Source organism: Bos grunniens, chromosome 14 (assembly GCF_055505025.1).
Source record: "Bos grunniens cultivar Pamir isolate PY7600 chromosome 14, Bosgru_T2T1.0, whole genome shotgun sequence".
NCBI lineage: Eukaryota > Metazoa > Chordata > Mammalia > Artiodactyla > Bovidae > Bos > Bos grunniens.
In genome coordinates this window covers 58,335,084-58,355,108 of record NC_141178.1, presented here as the reverse complement: position 1 = coordinate 58,355,108, position 20,025 = coordinate 58,335,084, and positions in this window count along the sequence as shown.

Genomic DNA, 20,025 nt, shown 5'->3' with positions numbered 1-20,025 from the left:
CCACTGAAGTGGTGCTTGCATTTTTAAAAAGAGAGAATTTATTAAATAAAGATAATTATATCTTCTTTAGTCCCTTCAGTACCAAACAAAGCAAAGGGAAACAAATCAGCCTGACTGACAGCAAACTCCAGAGGCAAATGTAAACGCCTTATAAATCAGAGATGTCACAACAGTCTCCAAGGACAAGCCCAGCAGATGCTGAATGAGGAGCAGATGGTGGGGAAGGAACCCCTGGCTGCTTGTTCACGAGAAAGGGTGGTCTTTCCCAAGTGGATGATGGTGAAGCTCCAGAAGCAGCTAACGAGGGCCTCCCACATGCTGACAGCACAGAGGGAGCACAACTGGGCTTCTCTCTTTTCTCCCATGCATTGTCATCTGGGCAGTGATGGGTGTTGGTTAATAACCTGACATCCTCATTACTGTTCTACATTAGATTAGCCTGATTCTTTAGAAAAGACTGAGAGTGTTGAGTTTGAACATAACATTTTGTTCTGACTTTCCATTTTGACAAACTGTGAAAATTCTACTTGATTATGTGCAGGTCATATTCCTTTCTCAGTCACTAAAAACACACGTGCAAACTGAGACACGTGAATCTTTTACTTCTTGACATTATCCAAGTTAAAGCAAAGGAAGAGCCCATTCAGTAACCACGAACAGGAAGAAGGCATGTCACACTGAGGATGGAGTCAGAATGTCTCCAGTAAGCAGCCTCATCATTCTCTTCTGCCTGCCTCCACATCCCTTGCCCAGGAGCACAACTTCCCCGTACTCCTTCCCACCACACCAAGGGTAAGGTTGTGACAGTTAGCTGTCTGAAACCTCCTGTCGCAGCATCACTCAACCTTTTCTAAAGGATCTAGAGAGTCAATTCCACAACACTTCATCCTTCCACCCAAGAATGTGGTGGACGCACACACACACACACACACACACACACACACCCCAAACAAGAATGATCTGGGAGCTGTGGAAGGGCTTCATAGCAGAGCACTACTTATTTACGCGAAGAACATAAACCATGGGGATGGGTCTCTTCCTGTGTAGCTTGTGCTCAATTCTATTACTACATTAGAGTCACAACCTCTGCAGAAATTGGTTCTGAGATATTTCAATACTTATCACCTGCCTTGCAACCTCCATGGGCGTCCCAGGTGTCACAATGGTAAAGAATCCACCTGCCAAGGCAGGAGACACAGGAGACACGGGTTCAATCCCTGGGTCAGGAAGATACCCTGGAGAAGGAAATGACAACCCATTCCAGTACTCTTGCCTGGGAAATCCCATGGACAGAGAAGCCTGGTGGGCTACAGTCCATGGGGTCACTAAAGAGTCAGACACGACTCAGAGACTAAACACCACATTACAACCTGCAATCCCCAAGGCTGAAATCATCCTGCGCTATCACCAAGTTAATGTTCCTCTAGCAATTCTTCACACTCATCTTCAAGTTAGGTGCAAAGTCAAGTACAAGAGACCCAGGGTTTCACAGAAGTTGATCTACGGCACAAAAATTTCATCTTTTGCTGCCCACCAAGAAGTTTGCATAAAAACATTTTCTTTCTTGTCTCTACCTAATTATTATCTGAGTCACAACCTTTGAAATGTGTGGCAGCTGCCCAGCTTGAGAGGTACCCTGTCAAAAACCAACATAGCATCTGCACAATTTCACCTGTTCAAACTCTATGGAAGCTTGCAGTTGCATACTTGCTGGGCAATTGAGTTTCATTTTAAGCCTGTCATGGACTGGAAGGCAGTGAGAGAGCCTTTTATAGAAAACGGTAGAGGTAAGAACACTTGTCAATAACATAAAGAAAAGGTTACTGTACTTCTAAATGTAAGATAGCTGTCATTGTATTAGATTAAAAAAAACAGGACAAAAATGCAATTAACATTGAGCGGTCAACTTGGAGAGTTATCATGAGCAGACAAAGGTGGCCTCTGAAAATGCTGATTGTCAAGAAACACTATTATCTTACAGAATTTATGTGTGTGTGTGTATCGGAGCATTACTGTATTTGCATTCATTTAATTGAAAGCAATCTCATCATTATTCTTTGATACCTACTCTTAAATGAAGGCAATTACTTTCTCAGCAAGGAATCATTATGGGGTATGTATAAATTATTATCTTTCCTTTACATGTAGGGGGATTATGTAAGATGAGCGCTGAGGCAAAGCTGCTTCGTGGTGTATGACACGGCACTACATGGCTCTAGCAGGGATCATAAAAGTGAATATTTCTCTGGCTGATTTCTGGAGAAGATGAACTCTCATGTATCGCAGTTATAGAATTATTAAACATTGCTTTAGTTGGAGTTGCTCTCATTTGCCATTATCTGGTTTGTATAACTATTTAGCTCAGATGGTAAAGAATCTGCCTGCAATGTGGGAGACATGAGTTCAATCCCTGGGTGGGAAAGATCCCCTGGAGAAGGGAATGGCCACCCTCTCCAGTATTCTTGCCTGGAGAATTGAATGAACAGAGGAGCCTGACAGCTATAGTCCATAAGGTCACAAAAAGTCAGACACGACTGAGAGACTAACACACACACACACACACACACACACACATGCACACATAACTTTTTAGAGTAACACTTAGGCTTTGGTACTTTTTATGCCTAAGCACTGTATGCTCTGAAGATGAGTGTCACTCCTTAGAGTGGCTTCTGAAAAGAGAATAAATACAATTTCTGTCATGCACTTTTGGAAGCATCACTCGAATCTCAGTGAGTGCTTACTGGCTTGGTACACAGCCCTAAATGAAGTTATTGCTGAGAGTGAAAACACAACCAAAGCAACACTTTCTTTTTTTTTTTTTTTAATTTAAGAGAACATTAGGAAATTAGAAAGTCTGGAAATGAGATTTGCCAGAGGAAACATCTTCTGAACCCTGACTTTCCATCCCACTGAAAAACCATGGCAGAACTTAATCAGCCCAGACAGTCAGCCACCATCTGCCCCTCAGTGGAGACAGGGCTCCCACTAACTGTAATAAAAGAGTGAATTTATTTAGATCTCCTGTTGTGTTCTGAAATTGCTTTCCATAGCTTCTGTAGAATTTCATAATCCACTGAAAAATGGTAAAACTTTTTGGTGAGGAATTCTGTGTAGCAATAGTCCCAGGACTGTTCCTATGTGCTCTTCCTATTTTCTCTTACTGTGTTAAGTAATGACCTTGAATAACCATTTGTATCCTATGAAAAGAGGATATATGATCATCTCCAGATTATAACAAAGCAAAAATAAATCAAAGTTCATGTTTTTACATAGCACACCACAGGAACTGAAAATAAACACTGCCCTTACACATTTCCTTTCTCCATTTCCTTAAACATACAGGTCCTGAACTTTAGTGGCTTAGGTTCTGACATAATACAGAAATTAGAGAATTTTAATGCAATTTCAGTCTAGTGAGAAGAATTATTTTGAGGCTATGTGACTCTTTCACCAAGTTTTGTTGTTGTTTTGCTTTGTTTTTTACTTCTTGGCCTTGTCATGCAGCCTGTGGGATCTCAGTTCCCTGACCAGGGATTGATTCCATGTCTCTTGCAGTGGAAGCAGAATCTTCACCACTGGATAGCCAGGGAAGTCTCCAGTCAAGTATTTTTATGTTTATTTAGTAAAGTAAACACTTTGGCATCTATTGGAAAAAATGTGTCAGTTGGGAAAAAATGAATTTTTCCAGCATTCTTTATCATATGGAAGATAGAAAAGCCTGGTAATACCACACAAATATGACTTTATTCTTATACATCTCCACAAAGCATACTTGTAAACCCAAGCTCTTAGGTGAGACAGGAGAAGTTAGGGAATCAAGGATGGTGTAAGAGCTCATCTTTTTCTTTCCTTATGCCGATGAAGATTTTCAGGGTGTCTCTGAGTACACGATCAAAGAGAAATTTGATAGATAAATATGCACAAAGGAATTGTGATAGGTTGATCTTTAGAGATCAGTAACAATTTTCCTCTCACCATAGCATCCTCAAAGGAAAAGTCTCATAGCTAGGTGGTTGACTTTAACAAATCTCAGCTGTTTGCTTTTGTGATGTTCAAATAAAATTAAAGCATGCGTAAAGAAGGGCTTCTCACAGCATACTGTAGGCTCTGGATTTTCACCTTATTTTCTAGTAAGCACAAGCACTGAGACATGTCGGCCGGTTAGGGAGAATTTCACATTCCAATGTAAGCCATTTCAGGATTTCTGGAAATTGCAATGCCTGTCCTCAGTTTCAAAAGTCCTTAACTTCCACAAATGTTCTCCTCTGATAAACTGCATTTAAACGGCCTTATCTTGTACCCTAGGGCAACATGAGGTACCTTTACTCTAGCGTGTATGCATGCTCAGTCATTTAGTCATGTCCGACTCTTTGCAACCCCAGAGACTATAGCCCACCAGGCTCCTCTGTCCAAGAAATTTTCCCAGCAAGAATACTGGAGTGGGTGGCCATTTCCATCTCCAGGAAATCTTTTCTGATCCAGGGATCGAAACTTCGTCTCCTGTGTCTCCTACATTAGCAGGCAGATTCTTTACCACTGAGCTGCCAGGAAAGCCCTATTTACTCTTTACACTTACATTTACTCTTGGGGGTACACAAACACTGTTCAAGGGTTTTATGAGTAAACAGTCAATTACTATTATATGGGCTTCCCTGGTGGCTCAGAGGTTAAAGTGTCTGCCTCCAATGTGGGAGACCTGGCTTTGATCCCTGGGTCGGGAAGATCCCCCAGAGAAGGAAATGGTAACCCACTCCAGTATTCTTGCCTGGAGAATCCTATGGTCGGAGAAGCCTGGTAAGCTACAGTCCATGGGGTCGCAAAGAGTCGGACACGACTGAGCGACTTCACTTTCACTATTATATCACTTCATCTTTCATTGGTTCTGCTTCTGAAAGTTTATCTGCCTGCAGTCAAGTAGGGATCCCACTATATTCTCCACTTTGTTTTGTGTCTCCCCACTCTTTGCCACTTACAACAGAAAGACATCCTGTCAGCTTGCATTTAAGATGGTTCATTGCCCTTGGGGTATGAAATCTTCTGGGGTACAAAGGTCAGTCCAAAAAAACGTTAGGACCACCGAACCTTTAATTAAATGCTTGAATTCTAACAATGCCTTCTTCTGATTTACATGTATTTCTGAAAAAAGAAAAGCTTGACTTTAAAAATTAGCTATAGTAATCCTTCCTGGAATGTTCAGATTTCAGATACTGCCCACTAAAGAATGGGGGATGAGAGTGAAGATCCCAGAGGCCAGGGAAGTGGACTGCTCATGACTGGTAGAAAGTCCTCCTTGTGTGAGGTGGTTTCCACTTATTTTCTTTCAGTAAATAAAAGAAGAAATTAGCTGAGTAATCGGTTGAGAGGACTTGTGCTAAGCCATTTTGGTTGAATCCAGCTGTTTGCCACCCTATGGACTATAGCCCTCCAGGTTCCTCTGTCCATGGAATTCTCCAGGCAAGTATACTGGAGTGGGTTGCCATGCCCTCCTCCAGGGGATCTTTCCAACCCAGGGATCGAACCCGTGTCTCCTACATTGGCACACAGGTTTTTTTCACCACTAGTAGGAAGATGTAATTGCCTCGACGAAGGCCTCACTTGTGGCTCACTCAGTGAAGATCTCACCTGCAATGCAGGAGACATGGGTTTGATCCCTGGGTTTGGAAGGTCCCCCGGAGAAGGAAATGGCAATCCACTCCAGTATTCTTGCCTGGAGAATACTATGGACAGGGGAGCCTGGCGGGATACAGTCCATGGGGTTGCAAAGAGTTGGACATGACTCAGGGACCAAACCACCAATTGCCCCACCAACTAAAAGAATCACTTGAACAGTTGTTGATCACAGTAGGATTTATTTGGCATATAATCCAGAAGGAGTTCAAAAATTGTGTGGCATCCCTATAATAAAAATGTGCTTATGTGAGTTTTTAATGTAAAAGAATGACAGGGTGACCAATAAAAGACTTTCTAGCGCAGAAATATATGAGGATATAGTTTCTGTGGGATATATAGAATGCTATCGTAACTTCAAAGAGGAAAAGTAATGCAAATTTTTAAACTGTTGAAGAACTTACAAATGTATGCTTTAAATAGATGGTAGTTGGTATCAAATTACTATGGTAATTAAAACCAATGCATGCATTTAAGCAATACTGGGAAATTTTCATTAAAGTCATCAATATTTATAATACGCAAGAAATTGCACTTCCAGAGTTATTTAATTCATGATGAAGAGTTTAAAATGTCAACCTAAGAATAGTGGTATATATATATATTTCAAATTTCTTTTAGGTAGCACATAATAAACCATTTCAAAGATCACTTCGAATTTAGCATGATGTAGACACATGATCCCTCTTCTTGGATTCTGTATGAACGTGTACTCAGTCGTTCAGACGTGTCCAACTCTTTGCAGCCCTATGGACTGTAGCCCACCAGGTTCCTTTGTCCATGGGATTACCCAGGCAAGAATACTGGAGTGGATTACCATTTCCTCCTCTAGGGGATCTTCCCAACCCGGGGATTGAACTTGCCTCTCTACATTCCGTGCATCCGTGTATTCTTTGCCAGTGTGCCACCTGGAAGCCCCTCCTTGGGTTCTAAATGCTTCAAAGAATGGGCAGTGGTTGCCAAGTATACACTCAACCATTGGAAAGTGAGTTTCATGGAGCTGTAAAGGGACACTGGAGTCAGAGCCCTGGGTTCACAGTCCTGCTTGGAATGTCACTTACAGGGTGATAAGGGACAAGTTAGCTAACCTCTTATCTGGTTCTTCATCGATCTGATGGTTCTAGCAGGAACTAGAGAGAATTACCAGATAGCATAGGTCAAGTGTCTAGGTTAAAGTGTCACTCACACACCATGGGTATTAAAAAGATCCATTAAATGGGTCTGAGTTTCTCTATCAAAAGCTCATTAATTTTGAGCTTTAACAGTGTCAACTGGTGTTAATAGTTTCAATTTTCTTGAAATACAAGATGAAGTTTCTCATTCCATTTTCATTTTTTTGTGCACAGTCATCTGCAAAATAAAAATGCTGGAAAGGGATGATAGCATAGAGAGAGTTGCCAAAAATAACGGAAGGGAATTTGGAAAGGTGTTATAATATGCTCCAATATAGGCTGAAATAGAGATGTTAAAAAAATTGACCTCACTATATCTATGTGTCTGTTTCTGTCTTGTAGAAACAGACTCCCAGACAGAGCACAGACATGTGATTATCAAAGGAGGAAGGGGGAGGGAGATGGATGGTCTGGGGGTTGGAGGTTGGCAGATGCAAGCCATTAAATACAGGATAGATAAAAAACAAAGTTCTAATGTATAGCACAGGGAACTATGGTCAATACCCTGTGATAAATCATAATGGAAGCAAACATAAATTTTTTTCTTTTTTTTATATTTGTATACATATGTATAACTGAGTCACTGTGCTGTGAAGCAGATTGGTACATTGTATATCAACTATCCTTCAATAAAAAAAAAATCTTAAAAGAAAAATTGACCTCACATTGGCATCACCTGTGACAAATTGGTAGTTTATTAAAGTGGCTATTCAGTAACTTAGTAACTTAGACAATGGAGACCCTTAAAGACAAAGGGCAAGCCCTCTGCTTTAGGCAGCAAAGAGCAACCCAGACTCTCAGCAAAAAGTTGTATGTCCAGATCCATAAAGTGAAGGTGGGAGATGTTTGTGAAACACAAGAAGGAGCCCTTGCTCCATGACCACCTCACCTGGAGGCTGTGAGTCAGACCAACAGCCCATTAGTGGAAGGCCAGGCTATGTAGCCTGCTGCTGCTGCTGCTGCTAAGTTGCTTCAGTCGTGTCTAACTCTGTGCGACCCCATAGACAACAGCCCACCAGGCTCCCCTGTCCCTGGGATTCTCCAGGCAAGAACACTGGAGTGGATTGCCATTTCCTTCTCCAATGCATGAAAGTGAAAAGTGAAAGTGCAGTCGCTCAGTCATGTCTGACTCTGAGCGACCCCATGGACTGCGGCCCACCAGGCTCCTCCATCCATGGGATTTTCCAGGCAAGAGTACTGGAGTGGGGTGCCATTGCCTTCTCTGATATGTAGCCTACCTCTCTCCAATTATAGCAGAAGAAAGCGTAAGTAATGGGTTTCTTAACTTCCTTTGGTTGGAGTGGAAAGGACAATAGAAATAGATGAGATTAAACTGTCAGCCTTCAAGGGTTTCTCTAGTGGCTCAGATGGTAGAGAGTCTATCTGCTGTGTGGGAGACCCAGGTTAGATCCCTGGGTCAGGAAGATTCCCTGGAGAAGGGAATGGCAATCCACTCCAGTATTCTTGCCTGGAGAATCCCATGGACAGAGGAGCCTGGATGGCCACAGTCCATGGGATCACAAAGAGTAAGACACGACTGAGAGACCAACACTTCAAGGATGGGGAGCAAGCTACACTTGTTTCTGTGTGTCTGGACTAACATGCATGCAGGTTATTTAGAAGGCGCCTGCTCACAAAATGTTGAACTCAGCTGATCCTCTAGCCGATGGAGAAGCTGGGGAAGCCACATCCACACCATGCAACACACACAGCAGAGGTTCCCTGGGCATGATGTAAAAAACCAGAGTCCTCGCCTCTTCCAGTGTCTGCTCTAAGGAAACACTGGATTTTCAACAGGCAGCTCTTACTCTGCTATTTCGGATGCCTTCACAAAGACACAACTGAGATTCAATATTCATAAACCAAAGGTGAGTGTCATTTTGTTATTGCCTTGGTTCATCCTAAGACCAAGTGCAGGCAGGATACCAAAACACAATGGTTCTTGGAGTCAAATAGCTCTGGAAGTAAGTCACAGCTCTGACATTTAATCATTGTGTGGTCATTAACCTCTTACTTCAGTTTGCTCACCTGTAAATTGAATAACAGCTCTCTTGAAGGATCCTTATAGGGATTTAAGATACACCCTAGTGCGTGGTAGCCAAGGATAAATAGTAGTTCAGCATTAAATGGCTTAATCGTGTGGGAGGCCGTTCTGAGTTGTGCAGGCCGCCTTAGAAAAAATGATTGGCCAAAGAAGTCTAGTCACAGTGCTCTGAGCAAATATGAATTGTATTGATTTCCATACACTGAGTGGGTCTGTGAGATTATCAGAGTTTAATCTATGTGCTCACTTCATTAAAAACAATTCAGAAGATTGGTTCATTCAAGTACAATCTGATAGAACTTGCTGACAAAAAAATCAATATGAAACATTTAAATGACATTATTTGATGATCTATTATGACATGTTCATTTATGCAAGAATACAACTGCACAGGCTAGGTTGGAGATAGAGTATTACTTTCTGGTTTAAAGCAATCAGAAAATAAAGATATATGAGAAGAATCTCATAATTACTGAGCCTGGTCCAGGCTCCATGTGAGAATATTGAGAAGAATTACTATTTTTTAAGCCAAGACATGGGTAGACAACTATTTCAACCATCTGGAAATTCAGCCTTTAAAATGTTCTAGAATTGCTCCTCATGGTATTTTATCTTAGGTGATAAATTTCAAGTATTTGAATTTTAAAATGAAAGGGGATGGCTTTTTCATTAAGTCTGACTTCAACAAAAGTGAATAGAAAAGGCTAACAGAAATTCACTTTATATGCCACTTACCTGTACAATTCCAAAGCTTTTTTTTCCCCCTTTGTATATAAAGCAATGAATTCTAAGGCTGTTGCAACTGATTATTGACCTGGCCATGTTCTTCCCATAATGCCTCTCTGAATTTGAACCACACCATTGTGTCATCAATAAGGAAACAAAGGAGTGACACACAAACAAAGCCATTGCTTGACTTACAGTTGTTATAAACAAAAACAGTTGATTGGTTTCTTTGCCACAGACCAAGGCTAAAATCTGAAGTCAAAATAATGTACGTTGGAAGCACAGAGTGAAGCAGGCTGCTAACCCATCCACATAGTTTAATGATTTGGCTCTTTCATCAGCATTCAGATACTTGGAATCCTGGGAACATCTCAGAGCCTCATTCTACCTGTCACCAAATGGAGACAACTTTCTCTCATACTTTATCACATAATCCCCACATTTCTTTAGCACTATACATTTTGGTTATATTTGAAGTGAATTTAGTTAAGTAATAAATGATTGGCTAAAAATCAAGCACATTTTCTTATTTGTTAAAGCATTTGAATCATATATGCAAAAGGTAGGGTAAGTCCGGGGCTTCCCAGGTAGCAATAATGGCAAATAACCCATCTGCAAATAGGAGATGTAAGAGACTCAGGTTCGATCACTGGTAGGGAAGATGCCCTGGAGTAGAAAATGGTAACCCACTCCAGTATTCTTGCCTGGGAAATCCCATGGACAGAGGAGCATGGGGTCGCAAAGAGTCGGACAGGACTGAGTGAGCAGAGTGTAAGTCTGACTCATGGTGGCTTGGTAAGATGATCTCTGAAGTTTATATGATGGCATTATCTAGAAATATTGAAAAGAAGCCAGCATATTTTCCAGGAATGTCAGGAACTCAATTTATAAACATGGTCTTTTTAGAGGTAAGAAAGTCATAGCCTCTAGAATGTTTCATTCCTGACTCAGAAGCAAAATTTCCACCAAAATGATCATCCAAGTGGAGGCAGTCTCAACTCTAGTCACATCTTACTGACCCATTGATATAAAAAAATTTGTAACAGTACCATTGGAAGATTTCCAAAAATATGATGGACTTGATTATTTTAAAATCCTTTGGTCCTTTGGTGCTTAGAAATGCAAGTGAATAAAAAAAATCTTTAAATCCCAACTCATCTCTAGGAAAAGTAAGGGGAATCCTCATAAGTCAGAGGAAAAGGAAAATAAAAATCAGAACAACAGATGGGCAGTCACTCCTTGAGCTTTTACAGTCCTCGTGATCCGAGGCGTTTATGTACTGGTCACACAAGAGCTAGCTGCAAGGACTTGGCCTCAAAGAGGTGGTAGTCAACCCTTTGCTGACCCCTGTGAAGGCTACATACCCTGAGAACGAATAAAATAGAAAACAAAACAAAACAAAACTCAGCCTATAGGCAAAAGGTGAAGAAAAGAATTATTCACAGTCTTGCTCAGGGTTAAGGTGGAGATAGAGAAAGCTGGGAAGAGAATTTATATCTACGGGCTTGTCTGCATTGTGATTGAAGTTTCCGCATAATCTTTATAGCCCAAGAAGACCAAACTAAGAACAGACTCTCCCAGGTGGGTAATGTTCCAGAGATAGATGTCAGAGAAAAGACAAAGCATTTTTAGAGGAATACAGCTTCACCTAAGGGGCTTCCCAGGTGGCGCTAGTGGTAAAGAATTCCTGCCAAAACAGGAGACATAAGAGATTCGAGTTTGATCCCTGGGTCAGCAAGATCCCCTGGAGGAGGAAATGGCAACCCACTCCAGTATCTTTGCCTGGAAAATCCCATGGACAGAGGAGCCTGGCAGGCTACAGCTGTGGGGTCACAAAGAGTCGGACATGACTGAAATGACTTAGCACGCACAATTTCAAATGCTCCTGTATTGGTCTCCACACAGAAAAAATAATTAAATCTACTTTAAGTTATGAATGAATGCTTTGACTTCATGGATACCGATGGTTCTCAGTGCTTATTAAGTCCCAATAGTCCTGTGGGGAACAACAGGCTTCTTTTAGCAAATTCAACTCAGGCAGTAAAGCTTGATAGAGGTAAAGTGGCTCCACATTCTTGGATGAATGCTGGAATGAAGAGGGTCTCAGGGTTTGAAACAGACACAGTCTCTCTCTCTCTTGCACACATACACACACACACACACCCCCACATCTAATTCCAACACCCTCCTCTAAACCTTTAATATGCAGAGAGAGAGTTCCTGGGAACTTGAGAAAAATCCACTGGGCACACAGAGGCCATCTTTCTATTTTCTGTTTTTTGACTTTTCTCTTTTCTTATCTCTTGTCTTTCCTCCCTTCTTTCTTAAACTGTACATGAGCAGCTATGAAACAGGTACTTAGTGGATTTGTTTCTGTTTTCTTATCAGATATGACAAAAATGAGGGCTTCCCAGATGGCGTTAATGGTGAAAAGCCTGGATGCTAATACAGGAGATGTAGAGACGCCAGTTTGATCCCTGGGTGGGGAAGATCCCTTGGAGGAGGACATGTCAACCTGCTCCAGTATTCCTACCTGGAGAATCCCATGGGCAGAGGAGGAATCTGGTGGGCTACAGCCCATGGGGTCACAAAGAGTAATACATGACTGAAGTGACGTAGCACACATGACAAAAATGATCCCAATGGCTACAGTGGTGGCAAAGGTCTGCTCTTTCTCCCCATTTTAAACCCTTATTTTGGAAGTTGTGTTTATCTGGAAAGAAGATGATAAAATCTAAGGTCATTGCTTTGATTGTGGGAAAGCTAGTTAGCCATAACCTGGCTCACCCTGGGTCGCCTTTTATTCCTTCTCTCCTTCCAATTTTTTCTTCTTTCTCTAACTTCATCAGAAATAATTCCAAGGTAGCTGATAAATAAGTTGATGAGTAAATTGGAAATATGAAAGAGATGGAGAAGCCAAATATGAGGCTGGCACACAGTATGTACATTGGAGTCTAGTTCTCTTCCTGCAGGCAGGCCACCGGAATGCACCAGATGCAACCTCAACCTACATTCTCAGGTGTAGGTCTAAAGCAACTTTTCTGAAAAGCATAACTCAAATGTGCCCTAAGGATGTTCTCTTCTATGCCTGCATTAAAGAACTTAGCTCTTCCTCACTTGTGTGTGTTAGTCACTCGGTCGTGTTCGACTCTTTGCAAACCCTCGAATTGTCTATGGGATTCTCTCTCTATGGGATTCTCCAGGCAAGAATACTGGAGTGGATTGCCATTCCCTTCTCCAGAGGAACTTCCCAACCCAGGGATCCAACGCTGGTCTCTTGCATCGCAAGCAGGTTCTTTACCATTTGAGCTACAGGGAAGCTCAATTTCCCAAGAGTAAATCAAATCCACAGTCAACTGGTAAGTACTTTGTTGTTGTTCAGTGGCTACATTGTGCCCGACTCTTTGCGACCCCAGGGACTGTAGAACGCCAGGCTCCCTTATCTTTCACTATCTCCTGGAGTTTGCTCAAATTCATATCCACTGACTCGGTGAACACTTTAGAGTTTCCTAAAAATTTTCAGAGACACTGGGAAAAGTTGTTACAACCATAAGCACAATTTGAAAAAGTCCTCTTTAGAACATAACATTTGCTCCTACAAAAACCCTCTTACTTTCCTAAGGGCAGTGTCACAGTCAAAGCATCTTTCCCAAGCATTTTCAGGATGGTCTTAAACTCTGAGCAGAGTGTGGTCTCTGAAAAGTGGCAGTGACCACCAAGTGTGTAGGGTATAGTGACACGAGTCTTCGTCTTAATTGTACCCTGGCATCTTAAATGTGCCAATGTATTGTGCTTACTGATGGGCATGCCTGGTGACACTATTTGCAAGAGGTGCCCCGTCAATCAAAACCAGCAGACATTTCTTCCAGACCTCGTAAGGCATGCATGGCTCTGCATGTGCCAGGGGAGATTCAAAGAGGCATTTGGGCCAGGAAGGAGCTCAGAATTGGAAAGACAACCATGTACCAAAGAAACAACTGTAGAACAGCACAGAAATCATCACAATAGGAGGCCAGGGAGTATAAGTGCCTGCGTGGAGAGCTTCAGCCTGAGAACAATTGTCCTGCAGACCTGAGATCAAAAGGTGTGATTTGCTTGCACAATAGAGGCTGGAGTGGGCAGATGGGAGGAAAGCTGGAGGCAACTGCGAGTTTTCTTTTCTGAGCATTGAAGTATCAGGGGAAGTACCTGCCTTCTGGCTATTGCCTGAGGCTCAGCTCAGAAGGGGAGTTAGAGAGATCCTTTTCTTACTGTGATTCTAATGCAGATGCAGGCACCTGCCACATGGGGATAGATCTCCGTACACATTATATTTTTATTTACTCATATTTTAGTAAATCTAGACTCTTCAGAAGCTTGTGCTATGTTGAACACATTGGACAGTGTTTTTTCCTTCATGAAAAATGAAGAAGAGATGGACTCAGACATATAATATTTGGTATGGAGGCAGATATTTTTTTCCAGAATTCTACTAGTGATAGGCTTCTAAGAACAGAGAACTTCCTCTTCACCTCAAAGATATGGCATTAATTCTACACTAAGAGCGTGTAGTGACAATCTTGTCAAGGTTTCGTAGGTCATCATCAATGATCAATTACCAAGAGCTTACTGGTAATACAGCCTTAACCCTCTGCCGGAAAGGCTTTCATCCTTTGTTCCAATGCATTTCACTTGTTGACCTTAAAAAAACAAAATTCACAATCTAAAAGTTGAGAGTTGTATTTTATTCTGTGGGAATTTTTAGCACTTAGCCTGAGGGCAACATCTCAAGAAACCCTGAAAGAACTGCTCTGAGATGAGGGTGGGGGAAACCAGGTTATATAGAATTTTGTAACAAAGGGCAGGTAGTCCTAACATCAAAAGATGATTGTTGAATAAACAACGATATCCCAAGTTAAAGAATTTAGTGCATTTCTTTGCCCAGGAAGATTCAAGGGTCTGGACTCCCTGAAATCACTCCTTTGATATCCCAGCTATCTGGGATCATATCCTGTGTTTTCACATCTTGAGCTTACGTTTCTCAGGGCTCACTGTGAGGAGTGGCCCAGCCTGACGACTACTAGATCACAGGTATTCTTCTCCTTCCTGAGTTCCCTCAGGGCTCACTGGCTTACATTGGAGGGCTGCAGTTTCGGATGACTGTGACAGCCTTGTTTACTGAGATGGAAGGACATATTCCATGTCTCACTCTCTCTGAGGTCCATCTCCAATGGCTCCCACATCCCAAAGTCAACTGCTCCTACACTACTTATCCACTTCCTCTCTGGAACTTTCTGGTATCACGTTACCTTTTGAGTGCCACTTAGCCTGATCCACTTTGCGGTGTAGTGACTGACTCTGCTCTCAACCTTCCAGAAGTCATTGGTTACCTAAGGACAGGAACAAGACTGAGTTATTTTGATGTAACCCAAATCCCTAGCACAATGCAGAGAACAGCAGTTAAAATTGTGCTGAATTAGGTTGAAAGCCTTTTTGATGATCTCACATGACTCTGCCTTCCCTGATGGCTCAGTCAGTAAAGAATCTGCTTGCAGTGCAAGATACTGCCTGCAATGTAGGAGACCTAGGTTCAATCCCTGAGTCAGGAAGATGCCCTGGAGAAGGGAATAGCAACTCACTCCAGTATGCATGCCTGGGAAATCCCACAGACACAGAAGCCTGGCAGGCTACAGTCCATGGGGTCACAAGAGTTGGACACAACTTAGCAACTAAACCACCATGACTCTGTATTTCTCAGCATTAATTTCCCTTCTTTCTAGCATTTTGGTGGGCTTTTCAGTGCATTACCCAGATTGAACTGGGACCTCCTACTCAGGTGGTGGGAGCCCATCCTCAGATATCAGCACCCTTAGGGATTAGCACAACCGCTGGGGGCTTCCTCACCTCAGATCACTGTTCCAGGACAGCTGGCCCCAGTGATGGAGGGTTGAAGAGCGGGCACTCTCACCGACCTTGGGACAGTTTGGTTGGGTCATCCATCTTCAGGACTGCAGAAGTGACTGCATCACAGCTGGGCTCTTCCCTCTGCTTGATCCTGCTATTTCCTTCCACACGTGTTTATCCCAAGAACAGCCCCTAAAACCTCTTACACACCAATCTCCTTTCAGCCTTCTTTCTGAGGAACACAATCTAAACAAACAAACAAACAAACAAACATGAAAGCTCTGAGTGGCTTTTATTTTGCACCAACTTCTCACCATACCCATGACTATCATGGCTACAAAGGAGAGGTCTGAGATTTTTATAGTGATGTTCTAATGGTGGCCCATGATATCCTTTTTTTGTGTGTGAACCGTTTTTAAAGCATTTATTGAATTTGTTATAATATTGCTTCTGTTTTATGTTTTGGTTTTTTGGCTATGAAGCACGTGGGATCTTAGTTCCCCAACCAGGAATCGAACCCTAACCTGCTGCAGTGGAAGGTGAAGTCTTAGCCACTGGGCTGCCAGGGAAGTCCTAGAATTCTATTTAACAACCCCATTTCACTGCCTCGCCTCTTTTTTTTCTGGAAATAAATACAACAGATGGTTGGTAGAAGAAACTAAACTACACTTCGAGTTCTCCTGGGGCTTGTTTAATTTATCCTTTCAAAACAAATAGTTGTACCATGTTTACCTGCCAACAGAGAAATGCCTGAATTCATATTCCTTCTCCTATTTGCTGAAGACACACATGTCAAAAAGGTTGAGGTAATTTTCTAGGTGCTTCCAGAGCCCGTTAGAAAGAAATTCCCCATGCTATAAATTATGTATGAAAAAAATACTGATAGAAAATGCTCCTGAGGAAACAAACGAAGTCCATGAAAGGAAACTCATTTTATATCTTTTTTTGAGATAAAAGGCATGACCCCATTTTGGGAGAAAGCAGTTGAAAATCTATATGTGAAGCCATTGCATCAAAAAACAACATTCTTGACAAATATAAATTTCAAATGATATTATAAAGCTAGTCTAGAAAATTCTATTTTTCTGAGCGTTTGATTGGTAAGATGTCAGGCTCATGTCAGGTATTGTGATATTTTGGCATCCATTAAAGTTCTTTAGGGAAAAAATGTGGTCAACAGAAATTACATTTTAAACTTGCAACAAGTCTACAGTAGAGATTAATAAGAGCAGGAAATGGTTTATTGATAAAAGCATTATAAATGGGAAATAAAATATTTTCATGTATGGTTTCTTACTGTAGGAATCTTTATGATAATCAACAAAATAACTCTGAAAGTCATTCACTATATGAGACTCAATGTTGTTGTTGTTTTTAATGTGAAGAGCTGTGACCAAAAATTATTACAGGAAAAGATGCTGATGACTGCATTTTAAAATGGGCTTGTTGTTTAGTCACCAAGTCATGTCTGACTTTTAGCCTGTCAGGCTCCTCTATCCATTGGATTTCCCAGGCAAAAATACTGGAGTGGGTTGCCATTTCCTTCACTATGGGATCTCCCAACCCAGGATCAAACCAGGTCTCCTGCTTTGGCAGGCAGATTCTTTACCAATGAGCCACTTGGGAACTGTTAAAATGGGCTGTGCTGTGTGCTAAGTCACTTCAGTCTTGTCTGACTCTTCATGACCCTATGGACTATAGCCCTCCAGGATCCTCTGTCCATGGGATTCTCCAGGCAAGAATACTGGAGTGGGTTGCCGTGCCCTCATCCAGGGGATCTTCCCAACCCAGGAATCGAACTTGCATCTCTTATGTCTCCTGCATTGGTAGGGAGGTTCTTTACCACTAGCACCATCTGGGAAGCCCTTTAAAATGGGCTACACTCTTCTAAATAAGGATGCTGAGAAACTAGCTCTGTATGGAAGTTTATTAAATGCTTTAACATTTCACTTTTGCCAACATGTATGATGTGCCAGACATTTCTAATGTATAACTGCATTTAATTTTCACACCCATCTTTTAAGGTGTCATCACTCTTATTTTAAAAATATGAAAACTGAAGTTCAGGAGGGTTATATAGCTTGCCTAAGGCAAGATTTCAAAGAAGAACAAGAAACTCAAGACCCTGATTAGCTTAGTTACAGCATAAAATCAGCATCAAAGTTATTTCCTTTTCAGATTTCAGGATTGATTTTGTTTTTAATTGGGCAGTGTGTTCTGTTCCTGCAAACCATTGTCCAGTTCTTTGTTTGGAGTTGGGAGAGATTCTGAAACTCTTGTATGTGTATTTGTTGCTCCTTGTTCAGTCACTCAGTCGTGTGACCCCATGGACTGCATCACGCCAGGCTTCCCTGTTCTTCACTATCTCCTGGAGCTTGCGCAAACTCATGTCCATTGAGTCGGTGATGCCATGAAACCATCTCATTCTCTGTCATCCCCTTCTCCTTCTGCCCTCAATCTTTCCCAGCAGCAGGGTCTTTTCCAATGAGTCAGCTCTTTGCATCAGGTGACCAAAGTATTGGAGCTTCAGCTTCAGCATTGTTCCTTCCAATGAATATTAAGGGTTGATTTCCTTTAGGATTGACTGATTTGATCTTATTGCTGTCCAAGGGACTCTCAAGTGTATTTACTCTTTTTAAACATTGGGTTGGCCAAAATGTTCTTCTGGGTTTTTCTGTAAAACGTTATGAAAAAATCCAAATGAATTTTTTTGCCAAACCAATATTTTTCCAACTTATCAAAAAGTGACTTAATCTTTTGACCCAAAGACCTAGAAGAAAAACTTTTTTTCATCCTAAAAGTTTAATAGCTGTTTTTTTAGGTTATAAATTAATTGTTTTAGGTCTATTTACCCAAATCCACTACAGGACCCTTTAACATTTATATTCAGGTCTTTTAAAATTAATCTTTAATTGAAATTTAATTGAATTACAATATTGTGTTAGTTTCAGGTATACAGCAAATAAATTCAGTTATATATGTATATTCAGGTCTTTTATTTCCAAAAGAGTCTTTTTGGACTATGATTTTAGTTCACTGGGTTTTTGCCTTTTTCAAGGAATATTTTCAAGGTATATTTTTTTCATATCTGTAACTATTACTTTATCTTTAATATTGTTTTCCTGTTTATTTTTTTTTTCGTGTTTCTATTTCCATACCTCTTCTCAATGCCCCTTGTGATATATTTTTAGGTGATCCTCGTCTCCTTTAGATATTTGTAATTAGTGTTCATTTCTGATGTGATATCATGCTGTTCCTCCATTTTTTCTTGAAATTAATCAAACCTTCCTGCTCATCTCTCTGATTTTGTTGTTCACTTTCGTGCTGAGTCTTTGAGCTTTGATTTGGATGTTCTTTCTTACCTGGCATTGCTTTTGATGATGTTTAACTCTTACTAGGGGGCTGTGTCACAGCTTTCTTCTGCTTCACATCAGATTCTGGGTCCTTTGTGAGAGTTTTAGATTTTTACCAAACTGTTAGTAACAGTTGTTTCCCTGTGGGAAGAGGAGATTTAAGTGGCCTGTGAGTGTTCTTGGAGAAGGCAATGGCACCCCACTCCAGTACTGTTGCCCGGAAAATCCCATGGACGGAGAAGCATGATAGGCTACAGTCCATGGGGTCGCACAGAGTCGGACACGACTGAAGCGACTTAGTAGTAGTATGAGTGTTCTTAGTTAAGAAGTGCTCTCTTCTGTTGGTCCATAGAGGTTTCGTTTCTTTAATACCCAGTCTTTGAGGACAAATGAGTTTCTCAGGTAAAGAACCCACCTGCCAATGCAGGAGACCCGGGTTCAATCCCTGGAAGAGGGCATGGCAACCCACTCCAGTATTCTTGCCTGGAGAATCCCATGTACTGAGGAGCCTGGTGGGCTACAGTCCATGCGGTCGCACAGAGTTGGACGTGATCTAGTGATGGAGCCCAGAGGCAAACAGCTTCCATTATTATTTTCCTTGTTTCTGTGCTGGGCTTGAACTTTCAGAGAACTCTTCCTGGATAGGTCAGGAATCATCTCACTCTTCTGAGAGTTCTTCTATCACTGCCCGCTTGATCCACACACTTCAAGCCCCCACAGCCTGCTCCCCTCTCGTCTCACCCTTGTTGGTGTGGCCCTTCTCGGGGGAGAGGACCCACATCTCCATGTTTTTCTAGAACTGTGAGGAGAGTTTGAAGTTACAAAAGAGAACTGTTTATCCTAAACTATATGTCCTTACATATTTTTACCTTTAAAGCCTGTCAAATTCTGAAAACACTTTCTAAAATCATCTCATTACCATGGTGCTTTTTCCTGGTCTGCTTTTTTCCAGACTTTTTTCCTCAGTGAATATTGTTTGGAAGTTCCAGGAAAGAAAAAGATTTCTTCCATTCTCTTTGGGTCTTAGGCTGGGCCTGAAAATTAAACTGACAAAGATAGATTAACAGGAGAAAAGTGTACGCATTTTATTAAGTGTGTTCTCTGTGAACAACTCTGTAACATAAATACTGAGACCTCTGTCTTGCTTTGGTTTGTATTTTACTGCGTCCTCCTCCTC